The sequence below is a fragment of the Rattus rattus genome, chromosome 18 (assembly GCF_011064425.1).
Source record: "Rattus rattus isolate New Zealand chromosome 18, Rrattus_CSIRO_v1, whole genome shotgun sequence".
NCBI lineage: Eukaryota > Metazoa > Chordata > Mammalia > Rodentia > Muridae > Rattus > Rattus rattus.
Window position 1 is genome coordinate 44,510,529 of NC_046171.1, and position 23,605 is coordinate 44,534,133.

General features: G+C 42.5%; 1 non-coding gene across 1 annotated transcript; it reads left to right on the forward strand.

The window, feature by feature from the left end:
* Positions 1-16,493: 16,493 nt before the first annotated feature.
* Positions 16,494-16,597, forward strand: LOC116887762. Its single transcript, XR_004386262.1, has one exon. It is a non-coding gene; the product is annotated as a U6 spliceosomal RNA (small nuclear RNA).
* Positions 16,598-23,605: the final 7,008 nt, after the last annotated feature.

A 23,605-nucleotide genomic window follows, 5' to 3' on the forward strand; every position in this document is an offset into this window, starting at 1 on the left:
AATGCTCACATGCCGTGTTTCCCACCTAAGAACATCTCCCCACCATACCATACATGGTTCTTTTGCTTAGATTGGTATGCTGTGCCCACCAAAGATTTTCCTGCCTCCTGTAGCTTTGTGTTTTTCCATGATTTTTATTATAATCTAGCACATACCTTTTATATTTTGGTTAGCAAATATTTATGATAATAGTATATACACCCTTACAAATATTAACCCATGTTTTTCTCCTAACACTAGAGTACAAAATATTATGCCCATTTTATAGATGGGGACATTGAGCAGACCTATGCTTAAATAAACACCCCAAATACAATGGTAGGAAATGGTTGAACTTATTTTGAACTCAGTCATGAGCTATATTCTGTTCTGTTCTGTTCGTTGTTCTGTTGGATCCTATCCCACCAGATTCTATGTTACATTTTATACATAAATGTCACTAAGGTCCTTAGGGTCCTTTGGCACCATGAGAAACATCTAATGTTGCTTTATCTTTGCTGTCCTTAGTGTCTGAGAGTACAATAGACATTGTTTATGTCTCTGGTTTGGCTTGGACAACGCTGTCAGTATTGCATTTGTGATCATTTAATGAAGAGATCATGGTAAGCCTTCTGTAACTTGGACTTAGAGTAAGACACTGGTATCACTGGTTGAGTTAAGGCTATGTCCAGGCTTCAGGGATAGATCATGTGCTTACGGAAGGAAGTACTGGTTAATTGTAGGGGGAAGCAGATGTGTCTTCCTTCTGTAAGTCTGAAGCCTCAGGAAAATGGAGACCTAGATTAGAGTGGAAGTGTGAATATTTCTTTCTGAGCTGGAGATGAATTCGATGCAGATTTTGAATAAAGAACTTGGATTGGGTGTTTGTGGTAGAAGGAAAGTCTCCCTGGCTCTGTGGAACTGGAACAAGAGAGCACATGGGGTCTGGGTGTTGGCTCTGGGTGTTTTTCTTAAGAAGTCAAGTGATATGGTAGATAGCATAGTCCCCTCTCCCTAGAGTGTGGAAGGCTCAGAGGAGAACCCTGGATGGTCCTTGACAAGTCTCTAAGATGAGAGAGGGATGTGCTCTGCTAAACCCTTCATGGGAGCCAGGTTTCTTCCCAGAATTAATTTTGTTGCCATCCTTAATGGAAGGTTTTTAAAAATAAATGACTTCATAGAATAAAACCTATTTTCACAACATTACAGAGATATTAGATTTTGTGAGAATTTTTGGTTTTATGGGTATAGAGTTCTTTGAGACAAATCTATGGCAAAAGATCGAATGAAGAAGTAAGTAGGAGAAAATAGCATTTTCTGCTAAGCCAGAGTTTTACAATAAATATGAGAAAATACCCCTGTCTCCACTATTTATATTTTGGAAATACAGCTTTAATTATCAGGAAATATTTATGAGAAATTATCAATAGCAGTGTGTAATAACTTCTAAGTTATCTTAATGAGATATTAAATACACACATTAAAAAAATCAAAATTTCAGTTTCTAGTATCACTAAATGCTACTCGTATAAATGGCAAATGCGTTGGCTTTATTCAATAGTTACCAAGCCTGAGCAGAGAGTATTAAGACTATGTTTGAAAGCTGATACGCTAAGGATACTACTGTCGCTGAGTAATTCCATGTAGTTCAGGGCTATCCCTGGATTTAAGATGGAAAAAGAGAAATAGATTATTGGGTTCTATTTATGCTTCTCTACATTACTCCTTGGCTACCTAAAACCAAAGAGCCCTAAATGTATGGGAATCAAGACACAAAGGCCTAGGATGTAGGCCCCTGTTGAGGTGTTACTCATACGGTCAAGCGCAAGCTCACCAAGGGGGACATACATAAATGTGTGATTACTGGGAGGGATGGTTCATCAGGGACCAACACAATTGTATCTATCTCAGACGCATTTAGAAAGAGAACTATGATTTTATTTCTATTAGAGACTGATATTCTGAGCTGGAAGGGTAAAAAAATCATTACGTGGTGCTATACACCCTGTATCTTCCTCATGATACATTAGACATGATCGAACTAATTTACCCTACGATATCAATTCTGTATTGTGAAAATTATTAAAATTATAGTAGTTAAATCAACCAATTATTTTTTCGTAAACTGACCACTCTTCTCCTAAGAAAAGTAATAAGACAGTAGCAGAAATTCTATCCAATTACTTTCCCCCAAATTTTGCCAAGTTTGAGCTTCTGTCAGAATTTGAAGGCACATCCAAGGTAAGTACTGCTGAAGTGTAGGAACTGGCAGAAATCAAGACCTAAGGGTGACTTCCGCTAAGTATATGGGTGCTGTTACTGACTATTATGGCCGATCTGCTGAGTCCTTCCACAGAGACTAGAACAGTCATCAGGCACAGGACAGACAAGTAGCCTGTGTACTCTGTGGATGGAACTGGGTTATAAAAATACAAGTTTCGATCTGTGCAATAACGTGACAATAATATGGCAACACTGGTGTTTCATAAAATTGAGACTAAAGAGAACTAGAACCATTTTAGGGACCAGAGGATGGCTGGGTAAAGGTGGTTGCTGCTAAGCGTGACGACCTGAGTTTGCTCATACAAAAATCAAGCTTTGAAAACTTCCTCCCTGCTAGTTAGCTTTTGTAGTAAGAGAAGGTGCTATGCAGGATTCTGGGGGAGAGAAGTCATCAATGCTATTACCTGGAAGTGGACCTGCATACTAAATTATTAGCCTAGAACACAAGATGTGCTCATTGTTGTCATAGTGGCATGAAGGTTACCTGGGTAACCAACCATATTTGGATTGGATTAGAAGCCTGTTCCGCAGCAAAGAATTTGTGCCTGATACCATAAGGCTTATCTTCAGCCCATGACCAGGGTTGTCATAAGTTCTAGGGAGGACTCTATAGTCTGTTGTCTTGTCAGTGTGTAGCAAACCATGAATCTATTGTCAAATTGCCTTCTAAAGATTTGTGGTTATACACACTGATTAGTGCTTCTCTTAACTGTGACCGAAGAAGCTTTTCCTCCCAGAGGCCTGCATTTCCTTCACAGACTCCTAACTGGGCAAACCACGGAGAATAAGTGTTTTATTAAAAAAAACAACAACAAAAAAAAAAAACCATGCAGACTTTCTGAGTGTAAAATGTTGAAAAGGTTTTTTTTTTTTTTTTTAATGTATAAAAAGTAAGAGAGAAATCAAATGCTCAAATAAAACTTCAACCTCCTCTTTTCAAAGAAAAGAAATTAATTAATGACGTGGCGAAGGGCCCTCATTACCAATAACATACGTGTCACGTATTACCATGACACGTACGTTCATGAACACAATTAGGGAACACTGGAAAGGCCGTGTGTTCAAAGGCTTAGCCTTGCAGCTCTCCGGCGCTGTAATGATGACTCGTTAATAAGGAGGCAGAGTTTGCCAGAACTCAAATCTTTCTGAATGCTGTGGTGTCACTCGAGGAAGCTGACTGCTGCCTACGTGCCTGGGGTGGCTCCTGCTTCCTGCTTTGTCACCTGTCACTCTCCCTCTCCTGGTATCTTGCCCTGGGGCCAGAATCAACCACCTGCAGCTATTTCCGTGAACATTTGCGCACGTGTTCCTGTTCCTTTGTTGATTTGGCTTTGCTGTTGTTCAGGCGATGGTGTCCAGTAGGACCGTCGGTGCGGATGGATGAAACGTCGTTCATCTGCTTCATGATGGCCAACTGAGCAAGGTGTAACTAAGAAACAATGATGCGTGCGTTGTCTCATTTTAATTGACTTAAATACACAAATAGTGAGTTGCTAACGTGTTAGACGGGACGTACATCTCGGTCCTGTCCCTCCTTGCCTCTGCTTCCCACTTCTGAAATGGTACTGTGGAACCACCTTCTCATTCTTCTACAGGAGCCTGGTGAGCGTCTTCGGCCTTGCTGCATCTTCTCCACTTACCGCCCCAAGTACAGGACCCTTACAGCTGTCAAGGAACTGAACGTGGCCCTCTCTTTGTTCACTTTGCAGTCACGGTCGAATTTCTGTAATATCTAAGAACAAATACTCCAGGAGCCAACAAGCCTGTTGCACAGAGTTGGGGGGGAGAAATGGTAAATTCCTGCCTTAGAAAATATACCTGGGCATCTCAAGCTCCCCACCTCCTCTCTGTCTCCGACAGGGAGGAGTCAGTGAACCAAATGCCTTCCCTGGCCAATCTTAAACTGAAAGTTTATGGACAACCAACGACGTGTCATATGTCTCCTAAAGCCAGGTGCGCTTATTGTTCTTAATCTAATGAAGGTTTCTCTTCTCCCTCCTTCTGTTTCCCTGAGGATGTTTAGAAATGCTAAATCTTTGCCCCTTTTATGAAAAAGACTTTTATCTGACCTGTCAGTGCCAATATAGACTTCTAAATCCTTTATGAAGACAGTGAGAGTGCTTTATTAATGAATATATGAAAATTAAGGTATTTTCTCAAAAACACTAATAGCGACAATATGGAATAATTTAGAAAACTCCTGCCTGCTTTATCATCTTGGCATCTTACCCATCTGCTGTAAGGCAAGAAGGGGAGGACACTTTTATGCCTTGTAAGTTTACCATATGGTTCATTAATACGTGAGGCACAAATTCAAACAGCATGCCGTTATACTCAGCATTCGGAAAGATGCTTTTATACTAAAATAATAGATTTGGACTACTGACACTCAATTAAAATCATGTATATTTAGTTTATGATTAGCAAGTCTTAAGTTGCCTTTTTTTCCCTGAAAATATATTATATCCAGACATTTGAAAGCCTCTTCAAATGGTTTTATTTAGTATCAAAGAGTTTTCACTTAAAAATGTTAACATTCAAATTAGTCACAGCACAAGTGGTTGGAAAAGATACAGGAGGCATCTTGTACAGGGAACGAACAGTTTCTAGTTCACCAAGCTGAACAAGATGGGCTTGAAGGCAGCCGAGAGTCAACCATGGACGCCCAGGTGGAGTTCCTGGGACATAAAACTGACATTGTCATTGGCACTTTGAGTCACTCGGGGTGCACTAAGAGCAAAACTGGCTCCCCAGCATGTCTGTGTGACTCAGCCCAGTGGCAGGCTTTAGTCAACAAAGGGAGCGTGATTCTTCAGCTGGAAATGCTAAGGACGGAAAACCCAGCTACTAATGGTGCCAAGAGGATGATTAATTAATTTAATTTCTTTATTACTATTTTCTCTCAAACTCTCCAAAGTCGGACCTACTCCTTTAAGTTAATAACTTTGATTTGTATGCCATTAATTGTGTACTGGATAAAAGACCAGTCCCACCATTCTAAGTATTTACTGTTGACTAGAGGTTTCTTTCAGACCTTAAGCTAGTCTGATGGCTAAAATTAAACTTATGCTTTCACCAAGCCTGTAACTTGGTGGGGAACCTAGACAATACAAATTTGTTTTTTAAAAGTTACTTTTAGTGTAACTATATTTTAGAGTAGCTAATATTTTAGTGTAACCATATTTTAGTGTAACTAATATTTTAGTGTAAGTGTATTTTAGCATTACTAATATCTTAGTGTAACTGTATTTTAGCATAACTAATATCTTAGTGTAACTGTATTTTAGTGTAACTAATATTTTAGTGTAGCTTTTTTTAGTGTAACTAATATTTTAGTGTAGCTTTTTTTAGTGTAACTTTTTTAGTGCAACCAATATTTTAGTGTAACTGTGTTTTAGTGTAACTAATATTTTAGTGTAACTTTTTTAGTGTAACTAATATTTTAGTGTAACTGTGTTTTAGTGTAACTAATATTTTAGTGTAACTGTGTTTTAGTGTAACTAATATTTTAGTGTAACTGTATTTCAGTGTAATTAATATTTTAGTGTAACTGTATTTTAGTGTAACTAATATTTTAGTGTAACTGTATTGTAACTAATATTTTAGTGTAACTGTATTTTAGTGTAATTAATATTTTAGTGTAACTGTGTTTTATTGTAACTAATATTTTAGTGTAACTTTTTTTTAGTGTAACTAGTACTGATCTGTGCTAATGACAACAATAACTAGGGGGTAAAAGTAGAGCAGGGTGGTGGCTAAGAACAGACTGGCAGCAGAGACACAGGAAGTGATTGGAATGGAAATGATACAGCAAGGAAGTCATCGAAGTCATCGGCAGGAGGATGGTTTTGCATAGGTGGCTGGCATCAGGCCCTTCACCGTAAGTGAAGTGGAAAATTCTCTGAAGAGTTGTATATAGCAGGCTAATCTGACTGGTTTTTAACATGTCTCTCTGGCCACTGCGAGGAGAAGGGTGGAAACAGAAAGAGAAGTTGGAAGCCTGATTTAGTAACCCGGAGGCTGATGCTTTAGATAAGGCTTATGTGGAAAGAGGTGAAAAGCAGCTGTACTCTGTGTTTACCGTAGAAATGGAACCTATGGACTTGCTCAAGGATGAGTTACAAGATGTGCTTGGAAAGTTGAAGCCAAGGACAATTGAACTCTGTCCCTGGCCTGAGCAACTAAAAAGGAAGTAATAGACAGTAATGGTGTTTACTCAGATAAATGAGTCTTAGTGACCATAATCAACAGGGAATCCCACCCTGGATCCCAGTCTTCTTGCTTCTGCCTCGCCATGTCCTCTCAGCAGCCTTGAACACGCTCAGCCGAGCTTTCCTTCATCTTATGTAGCCTATGTATGTTGGTGTCGTAGTCATCGTCAGTGTCGGGACCTTATGTTATAAACAGAGTATAAAGCCACGAGAGGAGAAGAGATCCTTGAACTCGGAAGTGTAGATGCATCATAAGGAGTCTGAGGACTGATGTACAGGAAGAACATGAGAGGACTTTGAGGACTGGCCACTAGAATGAGGGAAACCAAGACGGAAGATGCCCCTAGTAAGGTGAGGGAGACAATGAGGGAAGGGACGGAGCATCATCAGGGCTGCTGAGATGACACGGTGAGGTGGAAGCAAGAAGTTCGGGTTGCAGAGTGGAGGTCAACTGCATTACGGTCGTGTTTTGTTAAAGGGTGCTGATGAGTCTAAACGGGGAGGCGTCGAAGGCCGTGTGGGTGCAGGAGAAGGAGGTGTGCAAACAACAGGCTCAGAAGAACGTTTGGACATGTTCACCTATAAAGGGAAGCAAAGAAACGAAGCATCAGGCTGCAGAGGTAGGTGTGACAGTCGAGCAAAGGCTCCCAGAGTGATGTGGTCACTTCTGTTGCCCGGCTCCTCTTTTTCACCTGAGCTCTGCCTCTGTGGTTCAATAACCGATACGTTTGAAAACTGCTCATTACGTACGGGAAATGTTTAGTTTTCCTAATTCTCATAGTAAGTGTGTAGAGCACTCATTCTTACATTCCTGACACGTCCAAGAGAAAACCAAGGTTTGAAGTGGGTTTCTGTTTATATCCAGGGTCACACAAAGGAGATTTGTCTTCAGAAGACGTCTTGTCACCTTTGAACTCTTGAGTACTCCATGTTTATTCCTGCTCTTTCTAACAACCCTCACGTGGAACATGAACTTCTTCGCACATCCCATAGGTGCTATTCTTTCCTCTTTGCCTGACCGTTAGATGGTTTCCTGTCCCTGAAGCTACCTCTTTCCCCTGGTGGTTTGCTCGTGTGGAGTGTATGACTGGTGTTAAGGGAGAGGTGGAACAAACCTATTCCAAGCCTACTCTCGGAAAGCTCTCAACAATCCATCAGATGGGGGGTATTCCAAGGCTCCATTCCAAAGCTGAGGTAATATACCGGGTCAATGCGTTGTGTTTTTAAAATGACAAAAAGAGACCCGACTGCACTAACTGAGCTCTCTGTGCACCAGGGAGATAAGATATTGAAAGTAAAAAAAAAAAAAAAAAAAAAAAAAAGATGCCAGGAACTAAACAATAGCCACTTATCACACGGTACCACAGCTTTTCAAATGCTCTGCTTTTAGAAAAAGGAAACCTTCCTCCGTCTTCGTAGTATGTGACATCTGTCCATCTTTAGAGACAAATTAGAGGTAGACCAGCGTAATGAAATGGGTTAAAGTTGAACTAAGGTGTGCCTTCAGGCGCACAGCAAAAGCACAGATAATCTCACTTAATTTCAACGGCAGCTGCAAGTCCTACGAATCACAAGGCTCTTGGGTCTTCGCCTTTAATTAGCTGGGTTCCTGGTAAAACTGTGCTTGAAAAGAAGACTCGTGTCACTGGTAAAGAGAGAAGGAATAAAAGTGAAAAAATAAAAAATATTTTAAAAAATGAAAAAAAATTAAAAGAAGGAAAAAGGGGGAGGAATATTATAGCCTTGATTTTGACCTCTTTACTCTCACTCAAAAGATTATGAAGGGCTAAGGAAATGTCTGAGTCTAAACACTTCTCCAAATTATGGAGGATAAACAGTTTGAGTCCTTGGATTGGATGGTAGCAGGTCATGGTGTGATGATTGAAAAATATGAGAAAATGTGTTCCTACTGCTTTCTTCCACACTCCAGGCTGCGGTCACTGAGTTGTTTCTCGTATACCTCCAAGTAATAATTGAATTCAATGCCTTGCTTTGTCCCAGAGACTATTTTAGAACTTTTTCTAAAAAAACTAGGATGTTGTTTCGTTTTTCTTGTTTGAGACTCGGCAGTTGCTAATCTGTTGATTCTAAAACAAATGAATCTCCAGGGTTCTTATGTGGTAAATACAAGGTTCCCGCAAGCAAGCTCTCGTCCTTCCTTATTAGGGCTGTCCCTCTATCTCACCAGAAAACACGCATCCCTTACCTTGGCACTGCTAGTATAACCTTTGTCTTCATAATTGGGACTCACATGCGTCAAGGTTTTTATTTGGTGGAAGCAGCAAAGGAAAGCACCTTTGTGATGGTGTCCATAAAACCACGCTCCTTGAATCCTGTGAACCTCTGTGACTAAATAAAACCTAGCTATACACAGCCGGGCTGGTGCTCTGCGGGTGACGTTAGACTCATACACTCTAGGTTAGTTAGTGTCTTGCCTATTGCTCTTTGAAAGCAAAATTAAAAATATAAAGAACGATATGAAGAAATATGAATAGGGAGGCAGCTGTGAGTTTATGTGACTGACAGTGGAAGTGGTACCAGGAGGGCGGGCCCTACTGAACATAGTTCTCCTGTAAGGTCCAAATATGTAAGTCCAATCATTGGTCTGACCATTTGTTTGCCATTATTCCTCTAGAGGAAGTAATATTTGAAATAGTTTAACATGACTAGAAATCCTGTGTGTGGTACAAGTTGTGTCATGAATTGAATGGGCTTTGCAAGTGAAGAAAGAAGGATATTTACACATGGTGACGTGAAAAACCCTTCAGTGTTCTTCAAACCTTGTGTCTAAGGGGATAGAAACAAGTAAGAGTGGATGTGATGCTTTGGAGGGAACTGCCCTACATCCGCTCAACCCTAACGTAAAGGGGACACTGTACATCCGCTACCCAAGATTTGCTGTACTAAATTCCCATGCCTCTTTCTCAAGGAGTGAGCTCAAGTTGGACTGCCCGAGAAGCTCAGATGTCCTCTCTTTCTCAATCAAGATGACTCTTCCCTTTAGGAATGTCGAACCGAAATCCAGAGAATGTCCTCCGTCTAAGATGGGTTATGCCAAGGTTGGCCATATCTGAGTTGAGTTTCGTGCATGTGGAAATGTGGCCATAAAAGGAGAGGTGGGGTCGATGATAGAAGAGAGAGGGACCGAGAGAGCATACAGGAATAGAAATGAGAAATAGGAAACCTGGGCCAATGGAAGAAGAGGAAGATTCCTGTAGGTAGTAATTAACAACATGTCAACTGAAGTGGTAGATGTCATCTGCCATTTTGCTTTTCATTAAAATGAGCCACATGATGACACTGCGAGTCCAGATCTGTCTTTGAGGAGGGCCATACCTGGAGGCATCATATAGAATCTGTCAAAGATTTAGAACATACCTACAAGTTTTCCCCTTGCCCCATGGGAAGTAAGGCTGTGTTTCGTCTCCTGATACCAGGGTGTGCTTGGAATGGCCTTAACTAACGTGCTTCATGGCATAGGACTTCTGAAGCTTCATTATTAAATGCCCCCCACCCCTTGCTTATACTCTTCTTTCTCCTTCTTCTCATGCTTCTTTCTTCTCCATCTTCCTTCCCCTCTTCGTTTTGAGACAGCATCTCAGTATGTACGCCAGGCTGTCCTTGTCGTCAAGGCAACTTTCTGGTCTCTAGGAAAAAGAGATTCCATAAGGGAGTCTCAACTGACTCTGAGACCAGCATAGTTGAGACGCCATGTATCTGTCCTGGAATCAGTGCTCCAAAAGAACTCTGGGTCAACATTCAATACCAGCTTCAGCAGCAGGAATGAGCCAACCTCGACGTCTATCTTCACATAATGGCATCTCTAGCCAACGTCTTGCTGCAACCGCATAGTAAGTAATCAAGCAAGAGCTTTTGGCTCCCTAATTCATGACCTAGAAAACCATGAACAAGAGAGAGAGGCTGCTATTGATCATGTGACCAACAGTTCATGGCACAGTCGGCTTATGCCAGAGATAACATCTTCTTGCTATGGGCAGATTCAGTGCAGTGGGCATGTACCTTATCATTCTTTGTGCTGGGGGCCACTCAATTGGGGGTGCTAGAACACTGGCTAAGAAGGCCAAGACTAAATTTGGAGCTGAGTGTATAAAGTAGCTGACACCCCCTTCTTCTATGCCATCGGTTAACTGAATGACCACCTGTCTTCCCATGAGCTTATAGGAGCAACTGCTATTTTGGGGTGGGGAGGAGGATGAGAAAACTTGTGAGAGCGCACATGGACCAGTAAAATGTCATCAACACTACTGGGAAAAATTCAGGCAAATGCCTCATGCCAGTGCTGGGAACTGTCAGAAGAGAGAGGCCTGGGAACGGAAGAGAAAGACCATGGGCTGCGCCGCCTTGACCGTGTGCCAGCCACCTTGGTCTTCAGAGGAAGTGGGAATTCCAGAGCCCCCTCAAGCTGAAACACATGACTTCTCCAAGACAATTGCTTCATTGGTGCCCAGCTGTATCAGATCGCCGCCGCCGAGTATGCTATTTCACGACCTGCTTTCCGATTCATGGAATCAATTATCTAGGCTTTAAAGTACCATCTGAGAGCACAATGCTAACTTGACTGCTATCTAGATTTAATGCAAATGAAACAATTTATGTTCAAAGGGGGTGCTGCTGGGTGTGATGGCACAGGCCTGTAATCCCCGCATGTGGGAGGTAAAAATAGAACAACGTAAGTTCGAGTCTACCCTTAGGTACATGGAGTTTGAAGCCAGCTTGGGACATGTGAGGCTCTGTCTCAAAAGTCCAAAACAACAAAAGAAACAAAATAAAACTAATCCCAGAGGGATGCTATCCGTTCATTTTTCTACTCCTGGGTTCCCACAGGCAAAAGGCACGAGGAAGCTTCCTGCCCATGACCGTGATACTCACACAAATGGCCCTCCCAAGGCCAGCCGGCGACTATAGTAAGACTGGTTTCAGTTTGCCGAGTATTGTAGACAGGTAAGTGAAGCTCGAAGGCTAGATCTGTATACAGCATATATACACTTTAAAATATTGGTAATGAGTTGAAGACTTTGTATGTATGCGTGTGAATCTCTTTGTAGTGTGTGTGTGTGTGTGTGTGTGTGTGTGTGTGTGTGTGTGTGTGTGTGTGTGTGTTTATGAGTGTGTGTGGTCACCCTATGGGTCCTTGGGATGGAACTGAGGTAAATCATCAGACTTGGTGGCAAGTACTTTGCCTGCTGAGCCATCAGGTTGACCCTGAATTTAAGTTTTTATAAAACACCGTTTATTCTGTTTGTATTGTTTTGCAGTCCAAAATTCAGCCGGTGGAAGTTAGTTTGCAGCCACTCTGAATCCTTTCTGGATTAAAACTGTGGATTCTTTAAGTTTTATCCCACCGGGTGAGCTCACTGGAAAGCAATGGATGAAGAGCATATTCCTATGGCTGCTTACAGTAATATCTCTACCTTTGCTTCAACTGGATGCCCTTCGTTCCTGTCAAGGATCAATACTCATTTCTTTTCAGGACGCTATTTCTTAGGTAGAAATATGGATGGGGAATTTCAACCAGAAGTTTGTAGGCAGAAGTCATCTGTCTCTCCAGACCAACATGTGGGTTTCCTTTCACCCGAGAATTAGGAGAATACCGTGTTTCCTTATTTGGCTTCTAAGAGGCCCGGGGTTGGATATGACATTCAAATAAAAATATCCCCTATTTCTGGCACTGTGGACTTTCACTTTCTCTAGTCCGATGTTCTCTGAGTTTCCTTCACTATATATTTCCCTGCTTCGCATGTATTATGTGTCAAATCTTTTGGGGACACCTGTGACTTGAGCCCACATGGATATGAAACATTTGTCAAGTAGCAGATAGTTTGTATGGCGTGGACTTGTGAGCCCAATATGCTTTTAATTTTAATTTTTGTCTGGTTGGGGGGGTGTCTCTGTCTCCCCATCAAGTGCAACTGAATATTATTTCACGAAAAAGCACCCGCTTGCCATCAACTCCGTTTTCCAAGTGGGACTTTCCTGGTGGGGCTTTCTTGAGTCTTTACTCATCCTTCTCTTTCCTGACTGCCCCACCCCCTTCCTCTAATAATTTAGAGTTCTCTTTCCAGAAATATCAACCAGGCGGTACAAGTTTTTTTTTTTCAGTGCTTCCTATTCTAGTGACGTAAAAACACCCACAAACATTTTCTGCTAATCCTGAGAAAAACAAACAACAACGTGTCAGCAGTGCTCGCTGAGGCTAGATCACGCAAGTCAGATCCACACATGCCGGCCCGGCGATGTGACGGCTGCCGTGTGCATCGTCCTGAGCCACGACAAGGGAACCTTTGCTTTTCGTTGGATGGGCTCAAGCCCGGATAAATGTAATTATTTAAAATATCAGATACTTGTTTTGGTGTTGGGAGCTAGAACTTATGTCTCAAAACGGCCCCAGTTTTCTCAGAATTTGTCATCACCAAAGAAGCAAGGTTCTTTCGGTTTCCCCTCCTCTTCAGTTTTATGCACACTAAGGTTCTAGTGTTGTATTTACACAAAGTCTTTCTTTTGAAATACTGTATCTTCGACAGAAACAGGAATAGCAAGACACATTTGTATCTCGTCACTATCTGTTTAGCTGTGAGGAAGACAGCAAGGGGCACAGTTTCTCATAGTCTTCTGGGCCAGCCTTTAGGCCTAGAGCATAGGCAAGAGCTCTGGATGTGCACTGAGCCCCTCACCCCTGCCCCTACCCACATCCTGCAGAGGTTTGTGACAGACCCCACCAATTCGATTCTGTGTCCTGAAAGACACAAGACAGTAAGACAGACAGAATCCAGCTTCCTTCTTTGAGTTCCAACCATGGTTGGGCCCACCCCACTCTACATGCACCTGTACTTCCTAGAGCTGAGGAACTCACAGGACGCCCGTTCTGGGCACGTGATCTAGAATCCAATACGAAAGAGGAAAGAATGGTGAGGGTGTCCTGAACCGATCCAGAATTATAGGCTACTCACAGTGTCGGATGAACTGTCACTGAAGAGCCATGGTCAGCTGTGGTAAATGCAGTGAGGTCTTACTGGCTATGGTTAGAACATTGTTTTTTTGAACCTCTATGCCGAGGTTTACTTTTTATTCTGTCTTAGACCTGGAGTTCCCCAAACCTATGTGCCAAACGCTTGGACCCCGGCTGGTGGTGCTGTTTAAAGGTGGTGGGACTCCGGGATGATAGAATTGAGAAGGAAGGCTCTAGGGGTGGGTCTTGTTTTGTTAAAAACTTATAAATTGGCTTTTACTTTACACCTAATATTTTGTGTGCTTTTTATTATTTAACAATAATGGTATTATTGTTTCATACACATATGTGTGAAATACATATAGTATGTATTGTGACCATGCGTCCCCACTACTCTCTTGCCACCCTCCTATTTCCTCTGAGCTCCTTCTTTTCCTCAACAGGTCTAGAGAAATGTCTCTGAAGGGTGGATTTCTCCCCCTCTCCCCTACCACGGAATGAGCAGGCTTCTCTGCCCACGGTCTCCATTGTCATACCATTCTTATGTCAGAAACAAAGCAACGAGACCAGCTTGCCGTGCACTAAATGGATGCTCTACAACCACAAACTGAAGCAAAACCTTCCTCTAAGTTGATTTCACTCACGTATTTTGTCACATTGTCACAAAACTGACTAATTTTTTTTTTTAATTGGGTGGCTGCTGATTGGGACTTTTCTTTGAATGTGAGCAAAGTAACTCACTTACTTACGTGTACTAGGTTAGGGCTAATTTCTTTGTTGTTGTTTTGTTCGTTTTGCTTTCTGAGACGGGAGCTCACTATGTAGCTCTGGCTGTCCTGCAACTCGCTGTATAGACCAGGCTAGCCTCAAATTCACAGACATGTACTTCAGTCTGTCTCCCCAAGCACTGAGATCCAAAGTGTGCACCACTATACTGGCTGACTAATTTCTGATATGGCCTAGTCGGAGATTTTATTATGATTTATGATTCCATATCACTTTGGAAGTTTTCTTTGAGTGAGGGGCCAAGGATGTCATCCTTCAAGCTTCAATCTTAGAAGGTGGGAAACTCCTTCTTCAGGAATGAAGGGTAGGTGGGTAAGGAGGCAAGACCTGCTCGGCTTGAATCATTGAATCCTCTAATACAACAGAGGTCTTCATCCTAGACAACATGCCCATCTCTAAGTAGGGTACTGGGACCACTCCCAAGGAGTAGAGCGGTCCACTATCTGAAAGAGAAGATTTTGTTCCTAGAAGCTCCAAAGTCATTACAGCCCAGACCATCACAGTTTGTGAGCAGAGGCACTAAGATTACTGTCTGAAGACCTGTTCCGACTCTGCCTCCACTTTGCTGTTATTTTGTGAAAGCCATTTCTCCACAACCCAGACACCTTAGCCTTTCAATTAAGAACACTATCATGCGCCAACATTTCACGGAGGCCGTGGGGTGGATGAGGAAAAAACAACAAAAATGTAGGGTTTACTATTATCGTCTCTGCTGCAGACACCTGGTCACTGCCCCGCCATCTGTTTACAGGACTTAATTTGCAAGGTTCTAAAAGGGAAGGTGATTGCTCAATGTTCGAGCTCAAGAGCAGCTGCCAACCCTCCCAGGTGCTCAGGAAGTCCATCTGCTTCCCACCTGCTTCACGCAAGCGGGGGCCAAGGAGGCAGTGTTCCTTTCAGCTTCTTAATCACGATCAGTTCCCTCGCTCTTGACGCAGCTCTGAAGTGTCCAGCTTCTATTCCTGGACGCCTGGCAATGTAGACTTTCAAACGCTGAAACATTTGAAACATCCACCCTTTTATCCCTAAAACCGGATCACGCTTCCAAAGCTCCAGCCACACCTGCTGTTGATCCTGTATTCACGTGGTGATGACTCTCGCCTGGAGTTCCTGGCATTTCCTTTGACACATCAAAGTGAAACTCCTAGAAGACAGAAACAATGTATCTGTTGTTAGATGAAGAGCGCCTCCATTTCAAGGTAAAAAACTCTTAACACAAGGCTGAGGTTTTGTTTTTGAAGTCCTAATACCTAGTTGTCTAAATTTGGGGGTTAAGGACCACTGAATGGATACTGGTGACAGTTCAAACTGTCACTCCAGCAAAGCCACCCCTTTCATAAAGGACAATGTGATAGAACTCTGCAAAGAAGTTGAAAGACCAATTGAATCCACAAAGGCATTTTCCCCAGAGGAATGAGTAAGTTGCTCACAAATTCAACTGGTCACGAGGGTCCCCAAATTTCAGGTTTTCTTACTAATGTGCCCCCTTCTCTTCTTCTCCCTTAAAGTCTTAGCTGGCAGCTATGACTCCCAACTGTATATCCTCCCCTAACTACTTTCAATGTTTTCTTTTTTCTAATCTGTCTTTTCTCCACAATCCTTCCACATAAAAACAACTGTGGTCATACTGTCTTAGCTTTCTTAGCTATTACTTAGTTCAAAGGTATTATTCAAGGATTGAGTGCATTGCTCGCTCTCTCTCTCTCTCTCTCTCTCTCTCTCTCTCTCTCTCTCAATCTGTGTGTGTGTGTGTGTGTGTGTGTGTCTATATCTATCTCTCTATATCTTTGAATAAAAATTTCTGCATAGGACCCTGTGATTACGTATTAGCTGCACGTGTTTCCTTGTGAAAGCCAGTGTAAAATTCCTACCATCTTCTGATAAGACGCAGCTCCTATATATGGCACATGTGTCCTCAAAACCCAAGTCCTTGTTCTGCCTATTCTCTCGCCCTCCTGTCTGTCATCTGTGTTTTGTCCATAGGTAGTATGAGACCTTGTCAGCCAATGGAATGACTCACATTTCTCTCTCGATCCTCTCTGTATGAACATTCACTGACGCCACTCCCTTCCCATTCTTCAAGGCCACATACAGTGAAATTTCTTCTGAAGACTCAAAATGTCTTCCTTGTATCGTCAGAGAAGTATGGTTGGGGACGTAGCTCAGTCAGAAGTAGAGCATTGGCCAAGACCCTGTTCAGTTTCCACTAAGAAGAGTGAGAAAACAAAGCTATCATGGTATTTAAAAAATGTAAATTACCGTGCTTTCTTCAACAACATGTATCCTAGAGAAGAAAAGAAAAATACAGAGAAGATTAGTATGGCCCTTGCATGAGGATGACATTCAAATCCCTAAGATACATGAATTTCTATTGCTTATTTGATCTCTAGAATGTGCTTGGGACCTTAATCACTTTGTTTCATTTCACCTTCACAACAAAAATAAAATCTCTGTGAGGCGAGAACTGTGGGCCTGCAGAGGTGAGGTTAACGCTTCTGTAAGAAAGTAGCGATGTCAGGATTCTGGAATCCATAGTTCTCTGCCAAACGCCTTGCTCCCTCTCGGTGTGATAACCAGTTGCCCTCCCGTTCTGTTCAGAATCACGGGGCTGTCTCTGCCGTGAGCAGCATCATTGAAAGCAATTCCTCCGCTCACGGAGAAGTTTGCCCCAATAAAAGTATCTAGATATCATTAGCTCAGTGAGACCTCCGTATTTCACCAAATATGAGCACCCACTTGCCTTTGTCATACGGGTGTCAGAGACTCTTCTGCCTCTGACTTTCTAGAATCCTCTGGCTCACAGATGAGTGTCCAGAATGACCGCTGGGAGTACTGAGTGCTTCTTGGCTTCTTGGTTCCCTGGACTCAACTTCAGTCTGGCCCGTGTAGATTTATTGTGGAGCAGGGACCTGACACATAGGGAACAACCATAAATGGCCCAAAATAAATGATTGACTGAAGTTATAATAAGCACCAACAGTACGCATTGCATGGAAATTGAAGTCCACGAGAGTCAAAAGGTGACGGAAGGTCTGTTTCAGTCCTAACGGGAAGCTCGTTCGTTAGTGGGGGCGTCTCGGTGAGGTTTATGCAGGCAGTCTGGGTGATCGTTGTTGGAAGACTGGATTAATCCTGCTTCTGCTGCTGCCACCATCTACCAACGTGCTGACCGAGACAGCACCATCTACCCTGATGGCACATGCCTGTAATTCTAGTACTTGGGAAGATTGTGAGTTCAAGGCTAACGGGAACCACGGAATGAGACTGTCCCTTAAAACACAAAAGCAATTCCTCTGCACAGCCAAATTGAGCTAGAGGGCTTCGACTTGTGATTTGTATCAATTCCGAGACTAAAGGAAAACACTTTTCTTTCCTTAAGGAAGTAAGGTATCAGATATGAAACCCTTTAATTCGCCATCTGGTACATGCTAAGGTTTTCATCTATTTTCTTTTCAGACAAGGCCCTCTGTGTAGCTGGCTGATTTGAAACTCACCATGTAGGCCAGGTTAGCCTCAAACTCACAGCAAACCACCTGCCTCTGACTCCCGAGTGCTGCCAGGTGCAGCATGCATGTTGACTTTAATATATTTGCTTTGTGTTTCAATTCTTCTTAAATACCAACTATGTGCGATTTCTGTTGTTTTTGTGTTTTGAGGTTGTGTAGCCCTAGCTGTCCTAGAACTCCATCTGTAGACCAGGCTGGCCCAGAGGGCTGGGGTTAAAGGTGTGTACCAACACCGCCCGGTGGCTATGCGTGATTCTTGAAATTCATTTTTGGGAAAACTGATTCACCGTGAAAGCTAGTCAGTCTTGAAAAGAATGAAATAGAATCTTTTACAAGTGTGGTTGGATGCACTTTTAAAGAAGTACATATTGGGCTTTGTGAAAGGGACAAGATGCGCTTCCCTTCCAGCCTGATCAGATGGAGACTCTGATGTCTTTCAAGCTTCCTGGAGGATGCGGATGACAGAGATTGACTTCTCCGGGCTGCTCCAGCATTTGCGGTGGTCTGGAAGAAGTGGTCTCTACTACAGATACTTTGCCTTTATGCTCTGGTGTCTACAACTCCCCTCCTGAAGACTCTGTGACCCTGCACCCTGCTCTAAACCTTGGCTATCCTTCCTCGAGCTTGTCCTAAAGCCAGCAACCTTATTTTTCCGTCATAAAAGGAAGCCCCCCGTTCTCCAGTTCTGAAGCGGTTCCTCCCATTCTACGAGAGAACTAACGTTAGTTACTGTCCCAGGCAGTGACTTTCTTGAGTAGGCATTTACAGGCCTGTCCGGGCTCAGGGAAGCTTGGCAGGAATATTTGGCAGCTCCCTGCGCTTGCTAGAAATACCAGAGGCCCACAATTTGCCTAATACTAATTGAAGTTTCAGCCTACTCTCCAAACCTTTATAGCATTTGGAGGATCGAGTAATTTAGGAAATTCTTAGTGCAGAGACTGCCTAAGGAAGACGCTAATTTGAAAACCAGTGATGAAAGAAGGCAGAGGAGCCCACAGGTAACCCTCCTGAGCTGCACCCCACGCCTTCAAAGAAGGGGCCCTCTGAAGTTCTCAAATACCCCATGTTTCGCTTGCCCTGCAAATCCTGCCCACACGGCATGGCTTCCCACTGTCACCTCCTGAGGCGCCTGTGTAAATCTCCCTTTCTTTGCCTTTAGGAGTGTTTGGTTGCCACTGAGCCCTCACACAGTGGGTGTGTCACTCCGGTATGTCTACACCTCAGGGGTGTGGCACTGGGCACCCATGCCAGGTGGCTTCACCCACTTAAGGTGTGGTGCTGGCTCTCACTCTGACCACATCTCGGACTGCTTTCGTCCTCTCACTACGAAGTCATCCGGGAAGGAAACCAACTGACTGTACAGTTCACACCTTGCTTTTCTAATTTTTTATTGTAAGTTTTAAAAATCATAATACAACGATATCGTTTTATTTCTTCTTTCCCTTTCTTCCATGTATTCGTCCAGTTCTTTGTCCAATTTATGGCCTTGTTTTCTTTCTTTTACACACACACAGACACACACACACACACACACACACACACACACACACATATTTTTCAGGTCTGATCCTGCTCAGGGGCTTCTGGGTCCTGTGTTTGAAATGTATGGAGTCTTCAACAATAGGGATTTGCCTTCCACTTCTGGAAGGTAACAAATAAATATATATATACACATATATATGTATATATATATACACACATACATATATGTATAACATATTTATGTTACATATATATACACCTATATATACACATATTATAGATGTATAATATATACATGTTATACACATATGCACATACTTATGTAATATATGTAATATATTTATGTTATATATATGCTATATACATATATAATATGTGTATATGTATATAATGTGCATATATTGTACATTTATATGTGTATAGACGTATATGTAACATAAATATCTGTTACACATAATATATAATATGTATAATGTATATATTATACAAATATAGCATGCATTTATATGTGTATATATACATATATGATATACTTGTATGTGTTTGTATATATATATATTCTTAAATACATAAATACAACCTGTTCAGTCTATACATTATTACCTGTATGTATATGATCCTAGGGATGACCACTTGGTATTGGTTAACAAACTGGGAGGTCTCTTCCCTAGAGAAGACCATTTCTCCTGCTCGCAGCATTTTTCATTTTCCCGTAGTTCCTTTTCTAGCATTAAGGCCCCACAAACCTTTACCCTTCCATGTCAGCATGCCCATTGTGTCACTGTGTCTTATTTAGGTGACCGTGACGATAAGACTTCCTAGGTGTATCTCACAGCAAGCTTCCTTTCCTCTGGGCCTTAAGATCTTCCTGCTACCCTCTGCTGCAATGCTTCCCTAAGCTTTAGGTGCAGGAATAGCATAGCGGTTGGTCCTAGCTGCATTTCGATCTGTCGTGGTCTTCTGTAACAGTCTCTTGTCTGTTGCCGAGAGGGGTTTCTTTCATGAGGGGTGAGAAGTAAGAGCCACACTGATCTGTAGTTATGAGGATCAATAAAGTACGGGTGGGGATTCTGCTGGTTTAGTAAGGTGGTAGAGGGTCTGCCAAGATTCATGAGCCGCCATTCACCCAGGTCTCTGGCCAGGAAGAACGGCATGGGTTCCCTCTTGTTGAGTAGGCCCCAAGTCCAATCAGAGTTGTTGGTTATCACCAAGGTATGCATGCCACTATTGCGCCTTAGGGTTGTCATGTTGGTCACTGCCATGGTTCATAGGTGTCACAGCTGGCTGGTCGGACATTGATTGCTTCCATCCACTGGAAACTTTCATGGCCAGGAAACCTTTTGGTGCCGTGAAAACTAGTTCTCAGGGATCAGATCTGATCCTGCTCCGGGGCTTCTGGGTCCTGTGTTTCAAGTGCACGGTGTCCTCAACAATAGGGATTTGCCTTCCACTTCTGGAAGTAACAAAGGAAACAACAACAGCCTATGTTGACTCAGAAGTCTCTTGGACCACCCTACGCAACAACTCAAAGGGGGGATTCTTATGCCTGGTGTTGCGGGTTTTGTTAGGTAACTACGGCTGTTGGAAAGAGGAATTGCCAGCCCAGATGGGGAATTTTTATTTGAACTTTATTATGTTTATGTTTATGTGTGGGTATGCGTACAACTTATTGTATTATACATAGTATTTAGGTAGAAAGAAGATAGAATTTCCTTATGACGTGTTCAGACACCCTGACTCTTGCTTTACTGGCCTCTCTTCTGCATTCATTTCTCTCCCTCCTCCCTAATTAAAGCCTCCCGTTTTCCCCTGCTCTCCCCTTTAGAATCACGTGTGCCCTGCTATTCCCCTGTCCACCACCTTCCACACCCTCCCACACGTTTCCAGTTTCCGTAGCAAGTTACTCCAGGTTATATGCTCATATCAGAAGACTCAGAGCTGGAAACATGCACATGTGCATGCCCTTCCTCCCAACGTGTACAAGCACGTGAGTGTGAATGCACGTGCACACAAAGAATCGTTTGTAGTAGGAACAGGCAACTGTAGTTCTAAGACCAAATCAGGCCAATCTCTTGTTCATGTGTGGCCTGCGAGTGAAGAATGGTTTTTGTATTTGACATTGTTTTTTAAAAATCAAAGAAATAATACTTCGCGACAAGTGAAAATTATATGAAATTCAAATGTCAGTGTTTGTAGTGAGGTTTTTCTACCACACCCAATTGTTTACACATTGTCCCCAACAGCTTTTGTGCTACAATTGATGGCTAGGCAGTTGGAATGGAAGCCAGGGGTGGTTTGCACCGCTATCCCATTAGCCAGCAAGTTCAGGGACGTGCTGATAAGTTGCTCTTTGAGTGCCACAAGCAAGCATCACCTTTCTGAGTGTGAAGATATTTTCAAAAAAATACATTTAAATTCTTCCTGCTGACCAACATTTACAGACAAACATTTGCAGTCAACTTTGGTTATGGAAAACACCAAGCTTAAGCCCCAACTGAGGGAAACTTCATTCTTTCTCTCCAAGAATTGCTACTTTTTTTTTCAATCATAGACCTATACTACAAAAAAAAAAAAAAAACACACACTCAAATATTATTTTATTTTCAATTAAAAATTTAAAAACTGGTAATTAAGCTTTTATGATATTAATTCATACACACACATACACACACACACACAAAACCGTGTTGTATAACAGGGTCTTATACTTGAGGTGAATTTAGAACTTAATTGTTGTGTGTGAATGCGTATGAATAAGTGTGTTCGTATGTATATGTTCATGTGTGTCATGTGCGTGGTGTGTGTTTATGTCTGTACATATTTGTGTATGCATAGGTCTCTATTTGTGCATGTGTATAATTGTGCATATGCCTATGTGTGCGTGCATGTACATGTAGCTGTATGTGCACATGTGCCTACATGGATATGTATGTCTATGTGCATGCTTAGTACATTTCTACTCCTTGAAGTGGTTTTCATAGTAACTTTATGATGTGTTCCAAACAATTTACTATTATCTTTTTTATGTAGTGATGGAAGGTTACAGATGTCCTCTCATTGGGTAGGAAACGTTCCTACCCAGGTTTGGAAACGTTCATTTTATCACCATAACCATTGCTTAGAGGGAAAATATTACACACTTGTAGCAGAGACTCTGGTGCAATATCTTGTCTCAGAGGAAGAAGTTGTTGTAGCTCCTGTTTCCTAGGAACACAGGCTGATTCCTAGTGAGAGGTCTACAGTACTGATAACTCCAGCGTTTGGCATGAGTGAACCTGGGTGTTCATTTGACCCAGTGTTAGAGATGAGTATTGTTCTTCCAAAGGATGCTGACATCCTGACGTGTAGGACAGGTTATGTCCTGTACATGTAGTCTTACTGGTTTTCTCTGTAGCCCAAGCTGACCTTGAACTCGTGATCTTCCTACCTTAGCTTCCCAAGTCCTGAGATCACACACCTGTGCTACCATGCCGGGCTCTGACGATAGTGTCTCAACAGAGGTAATCAACTGATAGGTTACTGGAGCACTCTAGTATAGCATGTGTTCTTGTAAAAAGGGAAAAATTAGAGAGAGGAACACAGAACATAGGGTGTGAAGGCATAGGAAAATGGCATCTCAAAGCAGAGAGGTACCTGTGGCCGCAGAACCTAGAGACAAAAGTGTGAAGTTCATTCTTTCTTGTGGTTCTCTGAAGGAAGAAGCCTTGCTGACACATTTATTGTGGATTTCCCAGCTTCAGAACTATAAATGAGTAATTCAGTGCAGGCCTGTTGTCTAAGCCACACAGCCTGTAGCGTCTTTGACACTGTGGACATGCTCTGGGGACAGCCGGTAGCAAGGGAAGATCTGAAATATTCTTTCCCGGGGCTGGGCAACCTTGATGCAGCAAGGATGGCCAGGCAAGCAGGGGTGGTCTGAGATAGGATCTCTCTGTGACACTAGGTGACAGCTCTGGGCTGGCAAGTGCTTCTGACAGTACTGATAATTCACCTGGTACTGTTTAAGAGGCAGTGGGCCGATTACCTGAATGAGCTACATTTAAAAATTAATAATAATAATAATAATAATAACAACAACAACAACAACAACAACAACATAGATCCTTCAGCACATATTTGTTTTTGGAATACATGACACAGTGGAATTTATAGGTGAGAAATTATCCACATGCGGGTTTTGATGCTATGTATGTATAGCCAATGAAGGCAGTAACAAAGAAAACACCCACATGTCTGGATTCTGAACCAGCTCAGACTTACCCCAGTGCATTGTGGGCTAGCTACAGCATGGACGTAATTACCCCAGTGCATTGTGGGCTAGCTACAGCTCAGACGTAATTACCCCAGTGCACTGTGGGCTAGCTACAGCTCAGACTTACCCCAGTGCACTG